This window comes from Drosophila erecta, unplaced genomic scaffold (assembly GCF_003286155.1).
Source record: "Drosophila erecta strain 14021-0224.00,06,07 unplaced genomic scaffold, DereRS2 tig00000279-arrow-arrow-pilon, whole genome shotgun sequence".
Lineage (NCBI taxonomy): Eukaryota > Metazoa > Arthropoda > Insecta > Diptera > Drosophilidae > Drosophila > Drosophila erecta.
Window position 1 is genome coordinate 709,953 of NW_020825216.1, and position 25,470 is coordinate 735,422.

The 25,470-nt window shown below is 38.5% G+C and overlaps 1 protein-coding gene across 2 annotated transcripts in view; it reads right to left on the reverse strand.

The window, feature by feature from the left end:
• The window catches only part of LOC6551367 (death-associated protein kinase related), a 56,062-nt gene that overhangs the window by 28,917 nt on the left and 1,675 nt on the right, over positions 1-25,470 (reverse strand). The gene's annotated exons all lie outside the window — the stretch shown is intronic.

Consider the following 25,470-nt stretch of genomic DNA (forward strand, 5'->3'; position numbering starts at 1 on the left):
TGGTTGTGCAATCGGCTGGCGTTCTAGCGGAGATGCAAACCACTTAAGGTCATCGCCGCAACAGCTTCCGCAAGTGTGTGTGCGTGTGTGTGTGGGTGCATTGGTGTATTGGAGTATGGTACAGGGACAGACAGACAGACAGAGAGAGATAGAGAGCGAGAGAGTGGAAAAAAGATAATTAATGGCACCACTTCGGTGCAATTATTGCATAAATATATTGTTAAGACAATAAATATTGGCTGCACATTAGTCGCTTGTTTTTTGTTATTGCTTTCGCCTGTTGTTGCAGTTGTTGCTGGAATTACTGTGGCATTTTTGTTGCTATTGTTGTTATTGGCGGCAATTTAACAAAGGCCGCAGTCGCAACAACCGGCAAAACGTTTCGCTTGTTTAGACGCCTCAACATCGCCCCCAATACAGCGAGGAAAAATGAAAATAAAAAACCAAGTAAAAAAAAACAACCGACTGTAAACGGTAAAGCTAATGTCGTAATAAAATCATAGAAATGAAAAGAAATACAACAAGCTAAGCTGTATTAAAAACAAAACAAAAAATGTATGTGTAAATGGTAGAGAAAAAATTGCTATTTGCACGCGTCGAAAATAAAGGAACGTCATAAAACATTAGTTCTATTATTATATGGACTTCTGGGCAAGCTGCTCGTTAGCTTGGCTAATGAATGACTTTCGGCCAGAACTTCAAAACGAACAAGTAACTGTAATTAACTGCCAATTGATTTGGTTTTGTGGTGAGATGATTCAGAGAACGAGTTGTTAGATAAATGATTCACTTGGTTTTTTCTCTTTTTCTTATTGCTTAAGCTGTGATTAATTTTTGTCCATTTGACTAGCAAATTCAAGAGTTTCTGATTAAGTAAAATATTAAAAAAAAATTATATTAATATTCTACGCCTTTTTAAATAATTACCCATTGTTTACAACAGTTAAGTGGCTAATAATTAGCCTATACAATGTTTTGTGATTAAATGATTAGATTAATAAAACGCTTCACTCAATTATTTCTTGTAATGCAAGTATGAAACATTATTCGTTAATTTGTTGTATATTTATTATGCACACAATATTTAAGTTAATGCCTTTATTCAACGATTTTTGAATGCCAAACAAGTGGTCTGTTGTTGCCTCTTCCTGGAATTGATTCATTCGTTTAACCATTGATTCATTTGCTCGCTAACACATAAATCATACGCCTCGTTGTCCCCATTTATATGCTGCTGGGTTTTCCTCAGATCGCCGGCGCTTTTCCATTTCATAATTGGGTCAAAGCTATCCCCAGACAAATTGCGGCTATCAATGCAAGGCACCGCCCCCATTCTCCTTTAATTCAGGGACTTTTATTCCCCGCCGCGTGTGAAAATTCGATTTCAGCGGAAACTATATTGGATTTTCTCGTATTTTAGCCTTTGGGCCAATGCAAATAATGGAGCATTCAGTTGGCAGAAGGAGTAGTAGTATGCACCCATAATCAATCGATTTATTCGAGAGTACAGTGGAATAACTATGCATTCAAACTGCGATTGTTAAAAGTCAAGTGAACGGAACTGATTTCGAGCACGATTTATATGCATTGCATTTCAGATTCAGATTCAGATTCGTTTGTGATAACATTCTTGGCTACTAAGTTTTCAGACAGGCATATTTCTATCCGCGAAACTTGCTGAGTTACTGACTCACACCATTTCCTTGTTTATTATTTCTGGCTTTGCATGCATAAATCAATGCTTGAAATTAGCTCCGGCAGCATGGGCGTCGCCAAGGGGACTTTTAATTAGTATAGAGAATATAATGTACCGACCAAATATTTAACAATTGATTAGGTTTTCCTATTTCCTACAGCATTTTTGACCATTTGACCCCCATTGGCAACGCCCCTGGTTTGAGCCCCACTCTAAACGTGTTTGCATCGTTGTCCGTTGGACATTTCTAGCCGTGAGTTGTTGGTATTCGTTGTTAATTTGCCAAGAAGGGGGTGGTGCAAGCGCGGCGATCACAATTTATTGAACGTTTAAGTTTATAAGTTAAAAAGCTAATTGAAGTTTGACGTTGCCAACAAACTGTGCAACTAAAAACCGCATTAAATCATGAGCTGGCTGCTTTTGTCGCGAATTGTTTTTTTCTGCGGCGCCACTAAACACAGAAACTTATAGAAAACTATAGAAAAAAAAATAATTATATACAATAGCTACAAATGTTGGCCCGTTTTGGCGGCGAAACACGGAAAAAGGCAATGATCAAGCGTTTGGGGGGCTCCTATCTACATTTGGCATCTTTTTCTGGACCGGAGGAGCGAGAATCGATTCGGATTCGGATTTGGACTTGGATTCGGATCGTATCGAATCGCGTTGCCTTTGATCGCGTTTTTTTCTTTTTTTTTTTTTCATTATTTTCAAATTGCGCGGGTGGCGGTGCGCTGGAATTCACGCGCCAAAACGCGGTTCGCAAAATGGCAATTACTATATCGCATTTAATATTTAATACGTTTTCATAGCTGGGTTTGGGTTTATGATTTATCATTGTTATTACAACATCCCCCAGCCATCATATTCCCAACAACACAACCACCACCGCCACTTTTACCACCTGCAGTCGTTTTAATGGCGGCTAATTTGACACTGGAACACGCCCGATATATGGTCGTTGTCATCATCATTATCACCATAGTCATCACAGTCATCGTAATCGTCATCATCTCGCCTCTCGGCTGTCAAATCAAACTTCGAAACCACTCGACACAATTTACAATTGAGCCAAGCCAAGCAAGCCAAGCCAAGCCAGCCAGCTTTTCCCATTCCCAATGCCCGGTTCTATTTAGCATTTGCATGTAAATTATGCTAATTAAAACTAGACAAAACACGTTCATAATACAAGCTTACTTAGGTGTTTCTCTAGACTCGGTTCGGTTCAGTTCGGTACGGTTCGGTGTAGTTTGCATCGGAAGATTTCTTTCAAAAGGGGGGTGCGCGACTGGGCTTTTGCCATATTCAGAGTTTCTGGCAGAGGCATTATATTTACTGGTGAGCAAGGCAAGGAAGTGAATTTGTCACCAAGATAATGGTTACTTGCTTGGTTTTCCTATATGGGCTGCATCTTGTATGTGTCAAAGTGGCCATTATATGTTGATATATTTCTCAGTTTAATTGCCGTCATGAGCTTTATTTCGTCAACACTTTCCGTTTTGGAAATATCCAATTGATTCACTGCGGGTAATGCTAGATAATTCGTCTTTTTGCTTTTTTTTTGTATGCAATTTATGATGCCGACTTCAGATTCATTCGTCGAGTTTGTGCTCAATAATTTGCAAATCAAATATTTCCTAAATCTACAGATATATTTAAACATTTCTTTAGCATATCTGTCATATATTTACTTCAATATTTTTTTAGTACAGTGAACTAGTTGAACTCCTTTGACATTTATTGATCTTCTGCCATTTTGGAAGAATTAAACTGGATTTGTCATTAGCATTTCAAATATTCAAATATTTCTGGACTCTTTTGGCATTTATTGACTCAATCATTAGCATCGTCATCAGAACTGAACTTGATTCATTCAAGCCTAAGTCTCTACCAGTTTTAGGATCGCCACCTTAAATAGGTTTTAGAACAAAAATGTTTCTGTTTTCGATTTGTAATAAGCTGCTTTGCGGTGCCATTTTCATTTTCCGCATGTCGCTAGCCAAGTTTTTTGATTGCCAAATCAAAGTCGGGGTGTCGTGTTCGCTCCATAAACAGTCAAAACAGTCAAGCAATCGCGACTTGTCAGTTTTGCTCGATATATAGTATCTTTTCTTTTTTTTTTTTGTTTTTTTTCGGGTCTTGGGTTTTCAGTTTTCTGCTCAGCCAAATTGTTTGTCACGATTCTTTGAGCTGCGTGCCAAAGTCTTCAGCAGCGATTGTAATTAAATATATGGATATATAATAAATATCTGAGCTTGGCCAAAATAACATCAAGTTCAAGGTTGGTTGGCTCAAACGAATCGTGCTTTGGCTTTGGCCAATAAAAAACCTTTTTTTTCTACACAGCAGCCATATATTATATACATATATTCTGTAACGGTTAGGCAAATTTCTGTTGCCATTGTTTTGGTGGCGAAAGTCGGCATCTTTTCGCTAGTTCTTAACCTAATTAAGCCGTTTGTTCTTGGTCTATGCGGCATTGGAGCGCAAACCGTTAAGTCTGTTGTTAATTTAACGCCTATTTTTCTGTAAATAAATTGTCATTTGAATAATGTGTAGAGCTGGCTGAAATTACGGGTATTGTGTCTGCAGAGAAATTGTAGGTTTTTTCTGATAGACGTTAACAAGGACGGTTGTAGGCCTGGTCGAAAATCGAAAATCGAAAATCCATGAGTCAAACCTCCGTGGGCGTCGGCGACTGTTGGACGTCTTGATTTTGTTTTATTTTATTTTATTTGATTTCGTATTTTATGGCTGGATTTTTGGTGCTGTGGTGTCAATGATGACACCATATCATCGTCACAAAAGTTTCTGACCAAAGTGCAGCCCACACAGGTTCACAAAAAAGATCGCTGGAAAAGGCCTAAAAAGTGGTAGCAGCCACCAGCAGCGAACCAACCAACAACACCAATGCGTAACCGAATAATAATGAAATAGTCAGATACAAATGTAGCCATACTCGTACATAGATGAAGATATGATGTATACACAGGTGCACAAGCCACACACTCAGATCGAACCCAAATCAAAAATCCAAACGAAACGACACGAAACGAAACGAAAAGGCTAAAAAAATGTTAAGCGCGACTCTCGTGCGGTTTTTGTTTTGGTTTCGGTGTATTTCGATTTTGTTAATGCATTTTGACCAAGTTTGTTTAGCGGGCGCCTAAACGGCGGCAAGGTCGTTCAAGGTAGTCCATAAAAATGCCTTTGTTGTTGTGGCTTTTTTTCCGTTAATGCCAAAGGCGGCACATGCTGCGTATACGCAATGTGTGAAATTAAAAAGGGGGCGAAAAGAAGAGTGTTAAGAAAACCATGTTTATAATTTGGCTATAATTTTTGACAGATCACTTTGTCTATACTAACCAAATACAATTACTACACATTGACTATTGAAATATTTCTACTAGTATTCAACAAGTCTCTTCTCCAATTTCAAGCACTTAGCCTTACATTATGAGAAGTATAATGCTTCATTGACAGTTGATAAATATTTTTGCTGTCCATTTCCTGCCTCCCACTCATTGATCTTTCCTTTGATTGGCAATTCCGTAAATTGTCTTGGCCTTGTCCCACTTTTTTAGCCCTTTCGCTTCATCGGCCCCTAGTACCTTAATTTTCTTCCTGCTGATTTTGGCCTTGGCCTGGAATTGAACTTTCCTCCACTGATTGCTCATTGTTTGCTTAATGATATTGCATTGCGATTTGGCACTTTTGTTTTTCTGTTGAACCTTATGGCTAGCTTTTTTGTGTTTATGTTTTTTTGAAATCGTTTTTCAATTGCCATTTATTGCAAATATGTATTGTGAGTGGTTTTTGGGTCAATAGATTTGAATTCCAAACGGTTTGTTGAACTCTTTGCGAACCAGATCCGATCCGATCCGATCCGAATCTGTATCGGTTACCAACAATCCCCCATTGAGTGCCGTATGGCATAGTGTATTGTAGTGGGGTATACCTTTCACAAACGGCAAGCAAACAAAAGTAAAAATCGATATTTTTGATTATGCAATCGCCTGGGATCCTTATAATGAGCAGTAAACTAGCAGCAGTCGATCGGCAGTGCGGGCAAAATGCAAAATCAATTAATTATGAATAATAAAGTTTTGCAATAAAAAATCTATCAATATATCTAATGGCAGGCGATGGCGATGGCGGTGGCGGCGGTGCCATGTATCTGTATCGCTGAGATACACATTACAAGACTCGCAATTGACAGACGATAATTGATGGTTATTGCCGTTGCGCCAAATGGATCCCTGGGTGAGTAATGGAGCGGAAATCTGGAAGTACGAGTATCTGTGCAGATAGAGCTCAACACCCACGCCCCGAATGTTGTTTTTTTTTTCTTTATTTTCTACCTCTTTTTTACTTAATATATTCTTTTTAATTGCTCCATAATGACTAAGAGCAGAGATGCAATATAAATAAGTTTTCAAGTTCATTTTCATAAGATATAAAAAGTTATTGTTATGGCCGTCTTCTTATTATAATGATTATGGCAACTCCCCCTTCACCTTCGAGCACACATGATTATCTTAGAACTATCTGTAGTTGCCATTGTGTTTTAAAAACTTTTTTGTTTTGTTTTGTTTTGTTGCAGTTGCAGTTGTTGTTTGACAAAGGTCAATGTAAACTCGTTTGTGCTGATTGATTCATTCGGTCGATCGGTCGGTCGGTTGTTCAGTTGTTCAGTCGCTCAGTCGTTCTCGCGTCAATCTCTTCAAGTTTCCTGCTCTTATATAGACGTATCTTTTAATTATTTTCTATGCTGTATTGATGACTAATTAGTCACAATTAACGCAACATTTCAATTGCGATTGCCCCGCTTTAAAATGCTGCATTGCAGGAGGAGATGGCAGGTGGAAGGGGACGACGATCCCCTGAAACGATGACAGATGATGATAATGCCGATTGATGCTGTTGATGAGTTGATGCCGATGTTTATCAAGAAATCTGCATCCATGTAATTAATGGATGGGAATCAATCATCATTTAACTTGTGTTTCTTTGCTCGCAAAACAAATTTCGTTTAATTTCGTTTAAATAAGGCAAGATGTCAAATTGAGTTGTTTAAGAAAGGATTTACATGACTCGCATTCTGAAAGAGTTCCCTATACCAACTAATTGTGCGTGGTTGTTTTTCTATTTCCATAATAATATGATTTGATAGAACTAGGATGGTAAACTATAAAATTATCGTCCATTCATCATTAGAGTGTCCACCGACCATTTTTCAGTCCCCCATATCCTAAGCCCACCTGTGGAGTCCCACTCAAATGCACCATCGTGTTCTTGGGCAATCAGCTGATTTCCCACACATCAATTTGGGTCGATTCGTATTTGCCTTTTCCCCCTCTGACCAAAAATGACAACAGAAAGGTTACAATGGGGCACTTGGGCACTTTTGCCTCGAGTTCAAAACCTCCAAGTTGACAGTTCAAGAGGCTATTGAACTGCGATAGACAAACTGCTTTTGTTTTAAACTACAAAAGGAAGAAAATAACAAAAAAAAAAAAAAAAAAAAGGAGAAATTATTTAGGTATATGACCGCTGACGACGGAACTTTATGGAAATTATTTCGACCGAGAAGTTTGTGTATTCACGTCAGCGGCATAAACCAAAAAATTCTATGTCAATTAACGGTCTTTTGTTTACAAGAAGCGAGCGGGACGGCGAATGTGCGACAGGAAGGGAACGATGGTAAGAAATAAAATCAACTTTTCGTGTGGAGCAGTCAGTCAGCAAGTCAACATCGAAAAATGCAAACAAAAATAAACACGAGACTTTGCAAGAACGTTGTCTTAAATACCCTGGAAAGAAATAAACATTTATGCAAATTGCAAACAAATGTTGGCGTTTTAAAACTAGCAATCAAAGGGAGTATTAACAATCACTCAAGATTCCGTGAATTCTTTGTTTTTTCTTGTTGATGTTGGACATGAAGAATTAGGTTTTATTTTTGTTTTCTTGAAATTGGGTTTTGCAATTATTGAGTACTAGAATGTGTTTACGCTATACACCTCAACACCCACTTTGCAGCTAGGGTATTTCCACGCAAAATGGTTAACAAGACGCCATTGTGCGAAGTTCATTCTCCATTCTTCATTCCGCAGTCTTCACTGCATCTTTCGCTAGCAGTCACTATATTATTGCTGCTCGGATGTTGGATGTTGTGTGCGATGTGTCGAGTGCTAAGGTCAGTTGGTGGTTGCACACACTCGCGGTCATGTGTATATGCATGTGTGTGTTACTTGCAATTTGTTTGCATGTGCGAAATCTTCGGAGCCACAAAACGAACATTGCTTTGTTGTTTTCTTAGTTTACGATTGTTTTTTTGTTATTTTTTACGATTCTCTGCAAGCGCTTTCTGTTGTTGTTGCTGCCTTAATGGCGGTAATGGTTGGTTTATGTGCCGGTCTTCAAGTCTTCAAGTCTCCGGTCTACAGTTTACAGTCTACAGACTACAGTCTTCGGTCCGCAGTCTTCAGTCTGTACTCTTCAGTCAGTGTGCCATGGCAAAAGATAACGCAGTTTGAAATGCGGGGAGTGGGGTAAATTTAAAGCAAAAGCAGGTCAACACCACACTGAGATATGCCAGAGTTGGCCTTGCCAAAAGATTTTTCTCTTTCAAAGGGATTCGCTTTTTACAGCACCCCCCATAAAGTATCCTCCAATTTGGGATACGTTTGTTTGATTAATTACAATCGAGTCAATGGTATTTGTTGTGTGGCTTTAAGTCATCGCGTAATTTGAATTCAGAGATTTTATACAATCAAATAGTTTGAACCATAAGATGTTATTACGCAGAGGTCATTGTCATGAAATTGGAAAATTGAAATGCGTTGAAGGGGGCGGAAAACCTTCACTTGGGCTCACATATCGCCGCTGGGATTGGATTACCTTTCCATATATGGGCGACATATCGAAAACTTTCCAACACAGTTCCATTTACTTGCCACAATTTCGTTGCGCGTTGTTTTTATTATTATTATTTGTATTACTCTCCTTTTATTTATGCGGTGACATTTCAGCGTGCGTGTGTGCGTTAATTTCTTCGCGGCACAACTCCATCATGTTCATAATCATGATCATGATCATGGCCACGATCACGATCATAATCGCAATCATGATCACTTCTAATGCTGCGCGCGAGCGGCGTGCGTTTTGCTAGCGTCTTTTGCCGCTGGGCTGTCGCCGGCATCAGGTGAAAGTTAAAAGAAAAGCAATAGAGAGAAAAAAAAAGTATATATGTATATACAATTTCTTCTTTCAGTTTTCGCCTGCACTTTTCCAAGCGACGATTACTTTCGGTGGCTCTCCAGTCTTCGGTCTTCGGTCTCCGATCTCTGGTCTGCACACCACTCCGCCGATCTTACACCACCACACCACCTCATCAAAGTTAATGTGACAGTTTTGGATGAGTGTGACAATGACGATAATGATGATGGTGATCATGATCTCCAGCCGGATGCAAAAAAGGAGCCGCAACATTGAGTGCCGTAAAACTTGTGAGTCGTTTCATTAAGGTGGTAAATTTGTAGTCTCAAAAGTTAAAATGCTAATGGTATCATTTACCTAATAAATAAATCTACCGAATTCAGTTAATCTACCTATGTAATTAACAAATATTATTGCCCGAATTCCTTAATTCTGTCTACGACATGAATCCGCAAAAATGACTTGTGAAACCATTACCATTCGCACAACTGCAGGCTTTACATAATTTTCTGATTTATAACTAAACTATCTAGTCAGTTGTGATTTACTCTGGCCAGACAAGTGAGCTTTGACTTGGCCTAGTCTGCAATTCAGTGAGTAGTATCTGCTGAGCGATCCAATCGGTTTGGCTAAGATCTGATCTGGTTTTGCCTCGATTTTGTCTCTTTGCCGCCCACTTTTGGACATGGCAACAAAATGAGGTATTGGCCACAATAACAAAAATGCCTGCAAAGGTCGTTTCCAAGTCGCACAACAGTCGCAAACAGTTCAGCTCGGTTCAGTTCAGTTCTCTCCATATCGCTATATAGCCATATAGCCATATATCGCCTCTGCCCCGCCAGTTTTTGATATACAACAAAGTAAACCTGAAACTGGCTCGAAAAATAAAATACTTTTAAGAGTATTTGCTGAGTTGGCATTTATGTGTATCTGTGTGTATCTATCTGCCAATGTTTTCCAAGAAGTTTTTGTATTTCAAGTTGAAATATTTGTCCGCTGATCGGCGAGCTTTATATAGATATATATATATACATATATATGTATATATATTTATGTATACATTTGTATACGTGTGTGCATGACTAACGGCAAAATGCGGCGCCAAATTGGAGTTGGAGACTTGGTCCCAAACAAAAAGTATCTTTGGCGTGTGTGTATCTCTGTCTATCCATATTTGTATCTGTGGTATCTGCATCTGTATGCCTGTATCTGTCTATCTGTATCTGTATCTGTATCGGTTGCTCTGTTTGCTCACATATTTCGGCTGCTTTTCTGACAAATAAAAAGAAACTCGTTCATAGTTCGCCTTAATTAGCTTCTCAAACCAAGCTGAAAACTTTTCCTACAATCTTCTATCTCCCAGATGAGCAAATTCTTTAAGGCGCATAAATATGCTTTTTATCAGTTAGTAAATAATTGCTATCAACAAGTTGAGGAATTCCAACAGATATGTGTTCTGCAACTAGCTATCTTTAAATTGAAATTTAAATCGATTAAAACAACATTTTCATAATCAGATAATGTAAAGCCTTCAAAAACCTTCAAAATTACATGAATCGATCAAAAATCATTCCATTTAAAAATTAATCACATTTTTCGGGCTTTTCTTGTCGCTATTTATTTGGTTGTAAGTGCTCAGTGAGGGGAAAAAGTTCATTAAACTTTTCGAAAAAGTGAACGAAAATCTTGACATTGAACTTTTGTGAGTAATTTACCTCTACGGTCCGGTCCGCCCCCCCTTTACCTTCTAAAACACGCACATCTTGACAAATGTCTCACGCGCTCGACTAATAAACCTTTCCCAAAAATACAAAAAAAAAAAAAAAAAAATTGCCTCGGTCCAACTGAAAACAGTTTTATTTTCTGTTGCCGGGCTTTTCGCAATTAGAGGTGCTTAACAATTGGAGAAGAGCTTCGCGACGACGAGTCGGTCTCTTTATTTATGTATTTTGGTTTTATTATTTTTTTTTTTTTTTCTTTGTGGGGTTTTGGGGGTATTCCGTTCTGCATGACTGGACAACAAGTCGTTGGACTGGCTGACTGGGAATCAATCAGCGATCGGCAAACAATGTTAAGGTTAAAGAAATTATACTCGATGCCCTAAACTGATCGATCGATCGATTCAAGCAACTAACTATCATCATCATCATCATCATCGGCGTCATCATCCGCTCTTTCTCTTCAATCAATTACCGTTGAGTTTCTTTACAATTTCAACAAATCGAATCAAGATATAGGCAAAAGAGAAAGAATAACTTCGGTTGGGGGAAATTCGTGAATAAAGGTTAACGAAGAATCAATACACTTCGGTTTTATAATCACTATTATAATAGTTATTAATATACAAAATATTGTATTTCTATCTCTACACGAATGTTAACTGGTCTGGTCTATTTTAAGGCCAGTTGAATTTGTATCCAACATTTTCACCAATTAAATTCGTATTTTAAAGAAGCCTTCTAAATACCCTGCGACCAAAACGAAAGATTTCAATTGTGTAATAAGTTCAAATAGATGATAATTTACCGTTTTCCGTTTGCTTTCCACAGCATTTATTTATTTATTTGTAGAATTCTTTCCTATTCATTAACCAACTGGGACTCCATTCCGACCGTCTCCCATCTGTGTTGCCCACAATTTGTTTTACAAACACATATACCCATGCTGCACACATTACGCTATATGAGAGATATAGAGTCGTGTACTGTAAAAGTTCAAAGTGCTCTAAAGTGCTTTGACTTCCCACCGACCGACTCAACTCAACTCAACTCAACTCAACTCGACTCGACTCTATGATTCCGGCTTTCTGACTTGGGACTTTCCATTCCCCTCTTCTGGCCTCATCCAGAACTTGTTCATCATCTTTTCATGCTTTGCCGATCTCGCGCTGTCTCCGGATTTCCCCCATTTTCCCCTCACCGCCTTTTCATGGCATTTTCATCTCGAGAGAGCAGCTGGCTTACAGGTTGTACGAGGCACAAATTATGCAAGGCCCTTCACAGTTTGAAGTTTATAACCTGGAAAAGTGTGCTCCTCGTAAATGGGGGGAAAAACAGAGCGCAGAACTTGTCTTCGAGGGGGAAAACGGAATAACGAACTCCGATCGAAATGATCGTTGATCTTGAGGCGAACTGACATCCATACACAATTCCTATTTGTGATTTGTGTGATTCGATCCTTGTTTACTTGTCCGCCATCACGATTAATTAGGCAATCTCTGCTCCGATCGCTGTGATTGCTGCAGTTGATCATTCATTGGTCGATATTTTTTGCAAATTATGGGATATCTTGGCAATGGATCGGCTTATCAAGATTATACATACGAGCTATTATTAAAGATCCAATTCAAATTCCCGTTGAGAGCCTACTCTAAATTTAGAACTTTTCCCACTTACACAGGAATTCCGCGGCTTAGCCATGGCCCGTCAATTTAAATAGTTATCATAACAATAACAATTATCTTGGCATCTCTTACCTGCAAGTAAACAAAGGAATATACATTATTTTTAGAGCGAACAATGAAGGAAATCACCAAAAGATGGAGAAGCAATAACAATAATATTTAAATAGTAAAAATGCCCCATCATATATGGGATGTGAGAAGTTCTCGCTGCTTCAAACAATAAAAATTTTAATTTATGCCAAAAGAAACAAACAAAATGAAAAGAAAAGAAATAGAATGAACATATTAAAAAAAATAACACTGGCCAGAAAATTCCACACCCAAAGCTGCATGTTCCTCCTCCGTAAAAAATCTATAAATACGATTCTCTCCATGTGGTTACGATGTTATTATTATGATTTTTATTTTCGTTTGCCGAGTTATTTTTAAAAACGCCACAGGCAAGTCAGAATAAAGCACATGAAGTTCGAGTTCGGGAGATATATCTCATTCGATTGTTGGTAAGGTTGGTTTCCTAACAAATTGAACAAAACATATAGCAAGACGCCAACCCCAGTCAAATTAAAAAAATATATACATATATAAACTCCACAAAAGTTCAAAAGTTCAAGGCTTGGCCGAAATGTGTGAAAAATCAATAAATCTCAATAATTAAAAACAAATTAACGTGGTTGAGTGTTAATTACCTTTTAAGGAAAGAAAAAACACAATAAAAAATGAAATGAGGAAAAAACCTAAGCCCAACAAAAGAGGAGCCTCAAACAATGCCAGCGAAAAATGCGAAAATATTAAGCATTTTTCAAGTTATCCAATCACAAAGAGACCTTCAAGCTGGTTAGCTAAGGATAATAAATGTCATTTAATTATTCAACATCAGCAGGTGGAGAGACGGGGAAGCGCGGAAGGAAAACGGAAGGCTGCAATCTTTAATGATGTACAAAAAGTACTATGGTTAATGGCAAAAAGGTGCATAAAAATTGACCTAGAGGCCTTTGAAAGTTATTGTAACCAATTATGTCCGAGCCAAACAAATTCCATAGATGGTTTAGTAGAATCTAAAGTTATAGCTTTATAGTTTCAGCTCTTCACTCTTCGTATATTTAAATACCCATAAGGTGGCCTTGTTCTTTCCCAGTTTCCCAGTCCATTGAACTGTTGTTAATGGATCGCTTTAATTTTGTTTTTCAGTTTTTAGGGAGAGGTTCAAAAAACCCTTTCAGCTCGAAAATCTTTGAAGCGTGCAAATTATGTAAAGGGAGGCTGCGGTGGAAGACGTTGCCAGTTGTCAGATTTGTTTGGGTTGTGATTTAGCGGACAGTCTTTTTGGGGGATCCATCAACATCAACTTCGCATCATGATCATGAGCATTTTTCGTGGTGCTTGCTAATTAGTCAAGTACTTTTTGGCGTTCGCCGTATTATTATTACTTTTTATGTTTTTTGCGTCTTCAAAGAACAATGGTTTGGATAAGAGAGGGTTAACAAGAAGCCGAGAAAGAGACGGCATGATGCCATCTCCGATTCTCCGCTCTTCTTGTGCTTTGCTTGGTTGCATCTTCTTGCAGACTGACCAGTTTTCTTGGCAGTTCCATTCGCTGCATCTCTGCTGTTGTTGCTCTTGTTGTTGGTTTCAAGGCGAACACCAACGACCTTGACAGCATCTTCAGACCCCCTCCCTCCCTCTCTCACGCTCCCTCTCTCACCATCAGCCCGTCTCGCTCTTTCATGATCGTTAAAGCCGCATTCCTTTGGTTTGTCCATTTGATTTGATTTGCCTTTTCCTGCATTCCTCGTTATGTTTTTTTAATGTTTTTTTTTTTCTTGCATTTTACAATATTGTTTTGTATTTTACTTGCGGGTGCGGTTGGTCTGATCTCTCCTCCGCAATCCGTTCTTGACTCTATTCTGTTCTCTCTTTTTTTTCTGCAATTTGTATACTTGACATGCCAGGTCGTTTATAGTGCGGAACGTGCGTGAGTGAGTGTGCGGGGTGTCAGTGTGTGTGTGGTGTGTGTGTGCTTTGAGAAGACTTTTTCGGTCTTTCATCGTTGGTTCTATGGGTAACTTGCGATTCAGTTAGCTAACCGATCTGAATTTTGGTATGCCCTTTTTATATGATAATATATTGAGGTTTCTAGCCTTTCAGGAAATTTTTTCTTTGTTTTCCGAAAAAAAAGGGTATTGCTATTACTCAAAAGTTATATAATGGTTATTTAATATCTTAATGCGTTATATAAGGCGCGATTCAAAAGGTTTAGAGATTGCAGTAGTCGTCATTTTGAATTAATAAGAATACTATTTGAAATTATAGAGCATTAAGGTATCGAATCATGTCAATTCCACGCGCACAATTTGTCAGGTTTTCTTAGCAACAGTCAAGCAAATGTCGCCTTGAAGCGAATACCGAATGCCGCTTAACCCCTCCACGCCCCCAACGCACGATCTATCGCAATTGCATATTGCACTCACTCAATTATAACAAATTGCAAAATAAGCCATAAGCCATTAATTGTCTCTGTTGGTGGGCAAATTTCATCGAGAATCGCGAATCGCGGAATCGAGGGAAAACGGGCAGTCGGCGCATTTCTTGAATAACAATTAAAGCAATTACATCGGCCAAGAGAAGAAAATGCAACCAGAAAACTACGCAACAATTGCAAAATAATTCTCGATTAATTTAATATGAAAAAAAATACAGAAAACAGAATTATAAAACGAAAAGCCAAAGGAAAAAAAACAACCCAAGAGATATATAACTAATTAAAAAGTGAAACAAATTTCCACACATGTGGGCACTGTTGTTTTGTTTTCCTCTGTTTCGTAAGGGGTTAAGAGTGAATGAGTGCGCGAATTATCAATGAATGAATGTAGAGTTCATTTCAATGGGAGCGAAAAAAATATATTGCCAGCCAAAGGAATTCGCACAAAGTGTGGCCATAAATAAGCAAATGTAAATGCAATCTTGACTACAATATATGTACGAAGGAATTCGAATCAGGGAATATTCAGTATTAGATAATCAAAGCCAGTTGAATATTAAACGGTAGGAGAAGTTCTTAATATGGGTTGGAAAAAATCCTAATGATAATCATTTCGCAATCCCAACTAAATAAGTACTAACCAAAAATCCGTTTCAGATGTAAAGCAATTGCAGCAACAATTTCCCATAAAACCCCCGAAAAAACTCGTAATAAAAACCGTAAAAATTAAAATTTCAAATTTGTCAAGCCCCCGAAGCGGTACAAAAAAAAAAGAGTTAAAAAAGATACAAATATCGTTGCCATTTTCAGTGTGTGGCAACACACAAGGCAAAAGGTGAGTGAAAGAAGGGAGACGGAGAAAGGGATAGATATAAAGAGCGAGAGGGAGCAGGGTCAACATGGGTTAAAGCCTTCAACAAGAGACAACAGCAACAGCAACAGCAGCAAACCAATTTTGAAGTCCCAAAACGATGTCACGTTTTTTGCCAACAATTTTTGTTTTTGTGTATTGTTGTTCAGCGAAAAATTAACATAAGCATACGAAAATTATAACAAATAAGAAATGGAGTTGGCTTCAGTTAGATGAAGATTACACACCCTGGATAATTCAAGAAATATATGTATGTATTTTGATATTTATATCTTTGAGTTTTAATGATTGGTAAGCATAGAAATGTTTCGTTTCCAACATATCTGAAATACCCTTTTAAAGGGTATATAAACAAGTCGCAAGAACGGACAGAAAAGGCAACTAAAAAAGGTGGGTGGCAGGGAAAAGTTGGTAACAACCAAAAAAAAAGGAAGGCAGAGCAAGAGAGGGCCCACAAGTAAGAAGAAGTTTATTTACCTCTTCTTATAACAACAGAATCGGGATTTCTAACGTCTGATTTTTTAAAGTGCACTTTTTCGTGGGTTTTTTGCTCAACAATTGTTCACGCAAATCACGTAAACTGTTTTCATTGCTTGGTTAAAAATGTTGCGCATACGCCGTGTTGACCAAAAGTTGTCCAAAAGTTGCTGCCCTGTTGCTTCGGCAATTAGACAATTTCATTTGCTGTTGTAGTTGTTACTGTTGTTGTTAGCGGCTTCTGATGCAACGGTAAATTGGCTTTGCCAGCTTTTTTCTTTCCTTTTTTTGTATTATTATTTTTTTTTGTTTTGTTGTACTTTTTTCGAGCGTGAAGTGCGGAAATTTCGTCGTCAGATTGCACCGTTAGCATTTTAAAATTAGTCATCATTTTTTGTGGTCGGCTGTTTGGGTAGGGCAGCTTAAATTGTCTTTTTCGAATTAATTGCTGATAAGTATTTTGCGCACGACAGCTGCTCATTAGAACTTTGAGTGGTTGCTGCTGTGCACTAAAACATTTGTTAAGAAACTATTTACTAACCCAAATAAGGTATCGATATAATCGATAAGTAATCGAAAGCATTACAGAATGTAATACCAGAAAATATTATTCTTTTTTTATAATTTCTTAAGCATTCAAGTAGATAATCAAGTAAATAAAATAGAATGTCTTTGGGATTACATTTTATATGTTTCTCACACATAAAGGTTATGAATTATATTGAATTCTCGGTACTTTTTGCTTATCCCTTATAAACTGACCCCTATATTTTCACCTGACACCTATCGTCTGTAAAAAGCACTGCAAATATAAATGTGGTATAGCATTTTTAGAGTGCTTGTTTTCATATTATTATCGGGCAGCGTTTTTTGTTGCTTTAGCGATAAGCAGACTAATTGCCCTGACCATCGATTAGATATCGGATGGGTACAGTTTTTCCCGCTGCTCTTGAGGGTAACAAAATGAAAATGTGAAAAGCGCAGAAAAATCAAATCCAAAGTGAATGCCAAAAGTAAGGGTACAACTTGACCATAAACTTGGCTTTTTGCTGGCTTCCAATTCTGTTTCAGATTTTGTTTGTACCTTTTTCTGTGCTTTGGGGCACGAGGTTTAGTTTCTATTTCTATTTCTCTTGATTTATTTCTATTCTATTTCTCTTTTTCACGGCTTGGCCCAATGCCATTTTGGCATTGCACTTGTGCCGGGACTTATATCTTTCTCTTTTTTTGTTTGGTGGTTTGTTAGTCACTCGAATGCATTTTCAGAGACAGCTTCCCATTATTTTTTTTTCCAGATATAATTAATTCCGCGGAAATGTTTCGATCTCCCCGCCGCCATCGTGCGTCATCCCAATCCAATGCATTTTGTTAGCTTTAAATTAAAAGCCCGCCTCATTGTCACCTTTGTGCCTGGCCAATTTTGGAATTGAACTCTATATAGTTGGAATATATGTATATGTACATATATCGGTCGGTCTATCGTTTCGATTGCTTTCCATTCGTGTGTGTGCGGCTCATTAATTTCAGTGTCAGTTGATTGATCGATTAATCGCTTGATTAGCTTCGTAGTTTTTCCTCGATCAAGCCAATGTCAAATTGCCAGTTTCATTATCAACGCCCGTCCTGTTTCTACTATCACCGCACCTTATCAACTGAACTGAACTGGACTAAATACGAAAACAGGGAGATATAGTAGAGCCCTTAAGCTCCGTTCCGTACCGTTCCGATCAAAGTCCCCTCTTCGTCATATGGAAATTTGTTTTCTCATGCGCAACACAACTTTGTTGTCGGCGATTGAATAACACCGCACGAAACAACTAACTTGCATCATCCGCTGTGCAGTCAGCAAACCGAACTAGTTCTCTAAAAAGTGCTTGGAAAAGTGGAAATCTGTAATCAAAAGCTAACAAAGTGCTGGCTGAACTGAATGAGATTTACCATTATATTTGACGAGGTATATGGAATTAAGTATATTAAGTAAGTATTAAGTATATTAATAAAAGCTAATATTCCTTAAAACGAATGCCAACGAACAATCCATTTATTTGTATTTTTCTCCATTTTCAAGTACCCATGTGAGTCAGGTTCCATTTGACGGACAAAGAAATACGTCCCAAGCTCCCTTCACTTTTGAACTTTTCAAAACGAATCCAGTGCCAACTTTTGTTCCTTTCTCGACATCCCCCGCAGAAAAAAGGAAAACGAAAAAAAATATAAAGCCAAAAAATGACTCCTTTTGTTGCCCATGGCCATGTCAATGTCAACAGGCCACGGCTTTTTATTTGGACTTTTGCATTTGGCATGGCTCAAGAAAAAAAAAATGCTTAAAAAAATAATACAACAGAGACAAGAACCAAATTGTTTTCCCCCCAATGAAATGCGTCATTGAGCCAAAGAATTAGGAATTGTGAGCCATGGAAACGCGAGAGGGCGGAGGGTGAAGGTTAGGCGGCAGGAAAATGGGAAAGCGCACGGGCTTTGTACGTGAAAATGCGACTCAAGTGCACGAGAACCATTTATACAAACATATATATAGAAATGTAGAGCAGAAATATAAGCTGACCGGCTACAGAGAGAAATATTCAGCAGTGGGTTTGAAAAGCAAGCCATTATAATACAGGAATATTTATATTCCTCTTAGATATTTTAGAGTCTGCAGCGTTTCTCACTCTGCATTCACAAGTCAGCGAATAAATTATTCGAAAAATGTCTCGCGTTGCGGAGTCGCATTTTATTATCTTATCATTCTCACAGAAGACGGAGACAAAGGGAAGCGACGATAAAGCGGTGGGTAAACGGGGGCAGATAGTAGTCGGGGGAGGGGGAAAACACCAGCCACCCACTCACCCACCCAAAAGCCACCCAGCCAAGGTATGTTGTTTATGTGCCTAGATAAAATTCCTCTGGTCCGTACAAGTGTTACGAAAAAAAAAGGTGCTGTAATCACGAGACATGAAGGCAACTCTTTTGCAATACCAACTTGATGTAATGAACTATATGCGGACCTAAAATCTGCAAGAACCAGCACTCAATTGATAGGGAGGGGGTATCGTCCCCCTGTCAAGGTCACTGCACATTCAAACTCGTTGGCTTTGCACGGCCTTGCATGAAGTCAACTAACCACAAAAAGGCAGTTAAAAACTTATATACATATATATAAAATACGTTAAAAACAGTGGGGTAACAAAGAATTCATAACCAAAAGGTTAAAGGCCAGCTAACAGCGCGTCAAGCGGAAATGGAAATGGAAAAAAAATTGCCTAAAAATTGCTCAACACCAAAGCAACTGAAGCCGAAAAACCAAGCCAAACAACATGAACAAAAGCTAATAATAAGCTGTGCGCAAAATACAAAAAACCAAACGAAATCATTAGGCTAAAAGGAAGTTTTCGAGTTGTCCTTGACATTCGCTCGATGGGATAAGCTATGAACTATATTTGCAGAACTTAAACGCCGAGGTTTGGCTAAATTCCATTTCCTAATTTTCATGGCTAACCATTTGTGGCTAACCATTAGGCTCAATGGCTGCAACCCTCCTCCATTGATCACCCTCTTCTGTTTACCTTTTGCCAAATTGTCGTGCCATTTGGGCATAGTTCACATTGAGCTGTCAGCATGACTTAGTCACCCTGTCAATGACCCTGCCCCTGCCCCTGGCCCTGCACCTCCCCTACTCCCCCTTAGCAACCATCCCCCTGGCCCACACCCATCCCCATCCCCATGCCCATCGAAATGACAGCCAAAAACCTCATTAAATGCAGCTGCAGCTTTATCAACAAAAGGAAAGAGCCAGGGGCGTTGGGCGGCACTGTGGCAGGGGGTTTTATGGGAGCAATTAAAGTTCAATGCAGCGGGCACAAACACATATCACATGGAGTGGGAAATGGATCACTAAACAATACTTTGCACACACAGAAAGGAATCTTCTAATTGAAAATCCTAAGATTAACATTTAGATTTGGCGGTCTGCATGAACTATTCATTTTGTTTCATTGGCGCAAGCTTGAGTCTCTTTTTCTCAGTGCATTGTAGTTGTCAGAAAGATCCGAAAAACAAATATTAAACGAGCGGTAGGGTGGGAGAGCGTAGGTGGTTTTCCATTTCCACATGCCAAGGGTTGCAATCCATGCCCATTTATTTAATGTCAATGTCCAGGGTTGTCGACATCACGATTTATTTTTGGAAGCAACTTTGGAGCTGCTAACATTTCTCCTCTAATTTTATGTTTCGTCATCCATTTTATTGTCCTTTCGGTTTTAGTTGTTCGTTTTTGGGGTAAGGTTTTTGAACATCCCTCCTGGATTTTTCCACCCAGTGAAGTTTACTGTTGACAACAAGGAAATGTTTACAGAAACACATATTTTCTTGCATTTCTTTTGATAAGCAGCTTTTGTTTTTCTGATATCTGCCTCTCACGTTTTTGCTGCCGCATTTTACCCCTATTTTCACTGTGCCACAGTGGACCCTCTAAAGAGTCAACGCAAATACGTTGTGCAATGCTAAGAATTTGTGTTGCAAATACAACTGTAAGCTACTTTTGTAAATGAATGCAAACTCCCTTAACATTGAATGGTTCACTATATTGAACGTGCCCTGTAACAGCAGCAAATATGTTGATTGCACTTTCTTCAAGCTTTGCTTGTGATTATTTTTGTCTCTTTCTACATATCTAGCTCCGGCTCTTCGGCGTCTTCTCTCGATATCTTGTCTTCTCGCTTGCCTTTTATTATCTTCCAGTCTTTCTTCAGTCTTCAATTGTTTTTCTTCGGAGTTGTCAACGCGGTAATTATCTGAAGAAAACACAATTTTTTCTTGTTTTCGAACGCAAAAGTGTTGATGCTTTCGCTTCCTGAAGTGGGTGCGTTTTATTATAAAATAATTACACTAGTATCTTAAAACCAAGCACCACCATTTGCTGTGTATTCACCATGGAAATTTGTCTGTTTTGGTCTGAATAGTGTTTGGTTTTCATCGAGTGTTTTCAGAACTGAAATTTCCATCATTCCCCAATACAAAGCCAAGGTCGCATTCCCAGTAAACTACCCCAACATTCCCACTTCGACTGTCGACTGTTGACTGCTGAGTGCTGACTGACACTCCCCCCAAAGAACTTGGCAAGAGCCACTCGGTTGGGCATATTGAAAAACTCAATTAAAATGAACTCATCATCGACAGTTCTTCTTCAATTTTGCAGGCCATAAAAGCGATAATCAAAACTGTATCAATGCGAGGCAATAAATTATTGGCAGCGTGGGTGTCTCGACTTGGTTTCGCTTAATTAGCCAAAAAGGCAATTTGAAAAATTAATTTGCAAATAAAGAAAACGGCAAAACGAAAGGGAGCAACGGCCCCAATGGGTTAATGTGGGTGGGCATCAGCGGGCAGTTAAAGTTGAATTTTAATGCGTACGTTTGAGCACATAAACAAATGCATTAACACAAACCAGCACAAATGCAGATAAACAAATAGGAATAATTGAAATATCCAAAGAGAAATGATTTCCAGAGAAACTAAACCTATTCATATTATGCAGAATAAGTTGTATTATTACTGCAAATTGTTTCCCCTTTTATAAGAAAGTCTCTCCTCTAACTACCCCCATATCTTGTTTCCCACATACATGGCGTATCTCAAGTCCTGTTGACTTTTTCAATGGGTCCTCCAGCCATTTAAGGACACAAAGATGTGTGCGATAGGCACATCCCAACCTGGGCACCCTACTCTCATCTCAGCCCAAGCCCCATAATATAATCGATATTTATTCCCCTTTGGGCCGCGTCTAAGATTACCAGAAAACTTCGACTGGCGAATAAATGATGTTCAGGCGCTGCAGAAGGGCGGCTGTAATAAATAGGCTTTTATATTATTTTCCTGGGGCTGAACCTCGCCCACGCACAAATTTCTTTGTGAGTCCAGAGGCAAAAAACATAGGGCAGGCCACCAATGGTGAGAGAATGAGCCCAAAGTCATCTATCAGCTGTTTGGGTATGTATTTGTTATTGTGTGGGCGGCCTGCTCCACCACCTTTCCATTATCCCTGGTTTTTCTTGGCTTTGGTAGGGATTCTGGGGGTTGATTTTCCCTGTGACGTCAGTCACACTCTTTGAGGTTATGTTAGGTCTCAGAAAACGGGCCAAAAGCATTGGGGAAAATTCACTTTTCAGTGGGTAAGTCCATCTGCGCAACTTTTCACACTCGGTGGAATAGTGGTTGTTCTGAATTTCAATTGTAATTGAGGAACTTCATTCCGTAAATAAAGAAACTAATGTTAGCCGAGTTGGAATTTGCTCAGACTATAAATATGCAATTTTCAGGCATGTGAATAATAAATGGGCCAATATCCCAAGCTCAATCCAACGTAAGAAAAGGCCTACCAAAGGTGCGACTTTCCTCGTGTGCGAGCTTTGATTGAATTGTAATTATTGTTATTTATTATTGATTCGTATTCCCTGCCAAAAATCGGAGTTCCACATATGTACACACACTATATTTTTGCACAAAAAGATTGAATAAAATTTCCATTATGCAAGCGTTCGACTGCCCACAAAATGCGTCCTAATTTCCAATTGAAAGGCCAAACTCCGGGCTCCGAAAAAACTGGACAATGTGCCAATGCTGAAGTCAAGTGGGCTTTGTGAAGTCTTGTGGCAGCCACAACAGTCCAACAACTAAACAACCAAATAGCCAAACGGGCAAACACGGCCAAAAAGACAACTGAGAAACCAGCAACCAAATCTCAAACTCCGGTGTCCACAACTTCATTTGTCTCGCTGTCAATTTGTATTTCTTTTTCTTCAATTTTTGTTACCATATAAATTGGGCCATAAGCCAGCAACAGCAGCGGCATAAAGTTGGTTTTTTATTTTTCCATACATCATCATCCCATCCATCCAAGTCCAATTATGCACAGCTCAAAAGTTATAAGAAACATTGTATATGTGCGTCGCCCAATTGGCCAACATTTTTTGGCATTCCGGCTTGCAGAAATCAGGAATCCCCCCTCGATCCACCTCCCCTCCTTCATTTGCCACTCGCATTGATCGACGGCTTGCAATTGTCAAATGTTTCGATTTTGGCAGGTTTCTTATATTTCACTGGTCATTAGGGTTAAACTTTTTTCATTTCGTTTTCTTTTTCTTTTGGGTGCAAAATACATTGTGACATGGGGGTTCATTTAAATACGCTAAATATGTGCCACTCGTTTACCAACTACATTGTATTTGTCTGCTGGTGATGAATGTATCAATTATGCTATATTTATACCCCAATTTACCAGTAAATCTGTCACAACAAAGTTAAGTCTTAACGTGTCCTATTCTCTTCTACTGCTCCACTTTGAACTAAATCCCTTTTCTGCGTAAGATTTTCTGCTCGCAAATAATGATATTTATCGCACTGCAAACGAGCGATAAAAAAAGAGTTCCCCTCCATAAAATCACCATCACCTGGCTTTCCTTATCTCTTTGCGACTTATACCAAATAAAGCTTTTTTAGCAGCCTACAGAACGCATTTCTTCGGCAAAACGTTTAAAAATAATGCGTTGATAAACCATCAAACGACCCAAAAAAATAATAAAAAGTATGAGACACAGTAAAATGAATTGAACAAAGTGAAGACAAAACGCGAAACGAAAGCAAACGCAGCAACAAGTTGGTACTGAGCGAATACGGAACCAGAGAATCATGAGAAACTAAAACGAAATGGTTAACAAAATATAAAAGAAGAAAAAGCTCACTATTACCATGGAAAAATAACCCGTCTGCGGCAGAACATTTGCTTCTGCTAAATAAGGCAATTTTGGCATCGGAATTCCAAGGGAGTTGCATTATAAAATGCTGAAAAAATTAAATATAAAATACGGGCCAAAGAATTTTGATTTTTGATAGGAAAACATCGAAATTATGAGTGAAAAGATACAAAACGAATGGTATAAAATAAAACATTAAATAAAACATAATAAAGGTACATTAGCAAAATCAAATCTGTTATAAAATAGAGAAATTTGAAGACTACAAAGTGATCAACAACAAATAGCAAACCATAACATTTATGAGAAAGTTGCATTTATTATAACAAATTTGAATCCATTAAATTTTGGCAAACAACTAAATTAGAAAACTACAGTTAATTGTTGCGATCGTTTCATATTAGTGAGATACGTACGCCTTTAAATGATTATACATATTTCCTTACCCACTTTTGACAAATATTTCCCCATTTCATATATGGTTTACACTGCGTTTTTGTTTTTACAGCAAACACTTAGGGGAGTCGGCTCCCTGATAAGAATTACGATTTGAGAATTGAATTTCATACGCCTGACTGCTGGCTGCTTACGAAACTCAAAAACGTCGATAGGTATTTAGGTTTTATTATTAAATTTTTTTATATTTATTTATTTTTTTTTGGTTGATAACAATGCTTATCAATGAATGGGGGTAATATGATGATAGATGGGGTCCCCGGCAGCACGAAAGCAAGCGACCTTCGTAGGGAGAAAAGAGCGTGTGGGTGTTGTGGGTGGCGGAGTCTGAAGAACATTAAAGAAACGATGAAATGCAAAACTAATGAGGCAAAAGCACGGCGCAGAGCGAAAAAATTATAATGAAAACGGCTACAAAATGCAAATGCAGCTGAAAATAGAGGTGGTCAAAGGGCACTCGAGACAAGGAGAGGACTATTTGGCAGAAAGAGTTAGTGATGTTACAACCATATGGTGGGAGAAAGAGAGGACCTGAGGGACGTAGAAAGAGATGGTGCATGAGGGTCAGTTCGCCAGCAAACGGTAACAGCTGCTCTTTGGAGAAGTGAGAAAAAGGGAGAAAAGGCAGGGAGCAGAATGAGGCAGATGAGTGAAGAGGGAGGAAGATGCGGAAGAGGGAAGCAGGCAAAGAAACCCAAGAAGAGGAGGAAGCAGAACGAGGTGCACAGTGGTAGGACAAATCTAAAATTCCGAATAATAAACTGAAAGGCAGAACTCTTGAGCCGAAATCAGGTAAGTAAATGAACTTAAATCTCTTGATACATACACAGTGAACAGGAAAGACAATCGCGAGACTGACCAATTAAAAAACGAACCTAGCAAATTCTTTTTGAAAATTCTCGTAACTTACTGATGAAAATATGTGTGTAGTATTTAGCATTTCAAACGTATTTTCAAACGCTCCTCCAGAAATAGGGTAGAAATTCTTGAAATTAGGGTACAGAGTTATTTTCAAAACCCAATCGCACTGAATAGATACATATTATTTTTTAAATCTTTCGATATTTATAAAAAAAGAAAACCACTGTGCCGTTATCCACACAAAACTCTCTTTTTGTC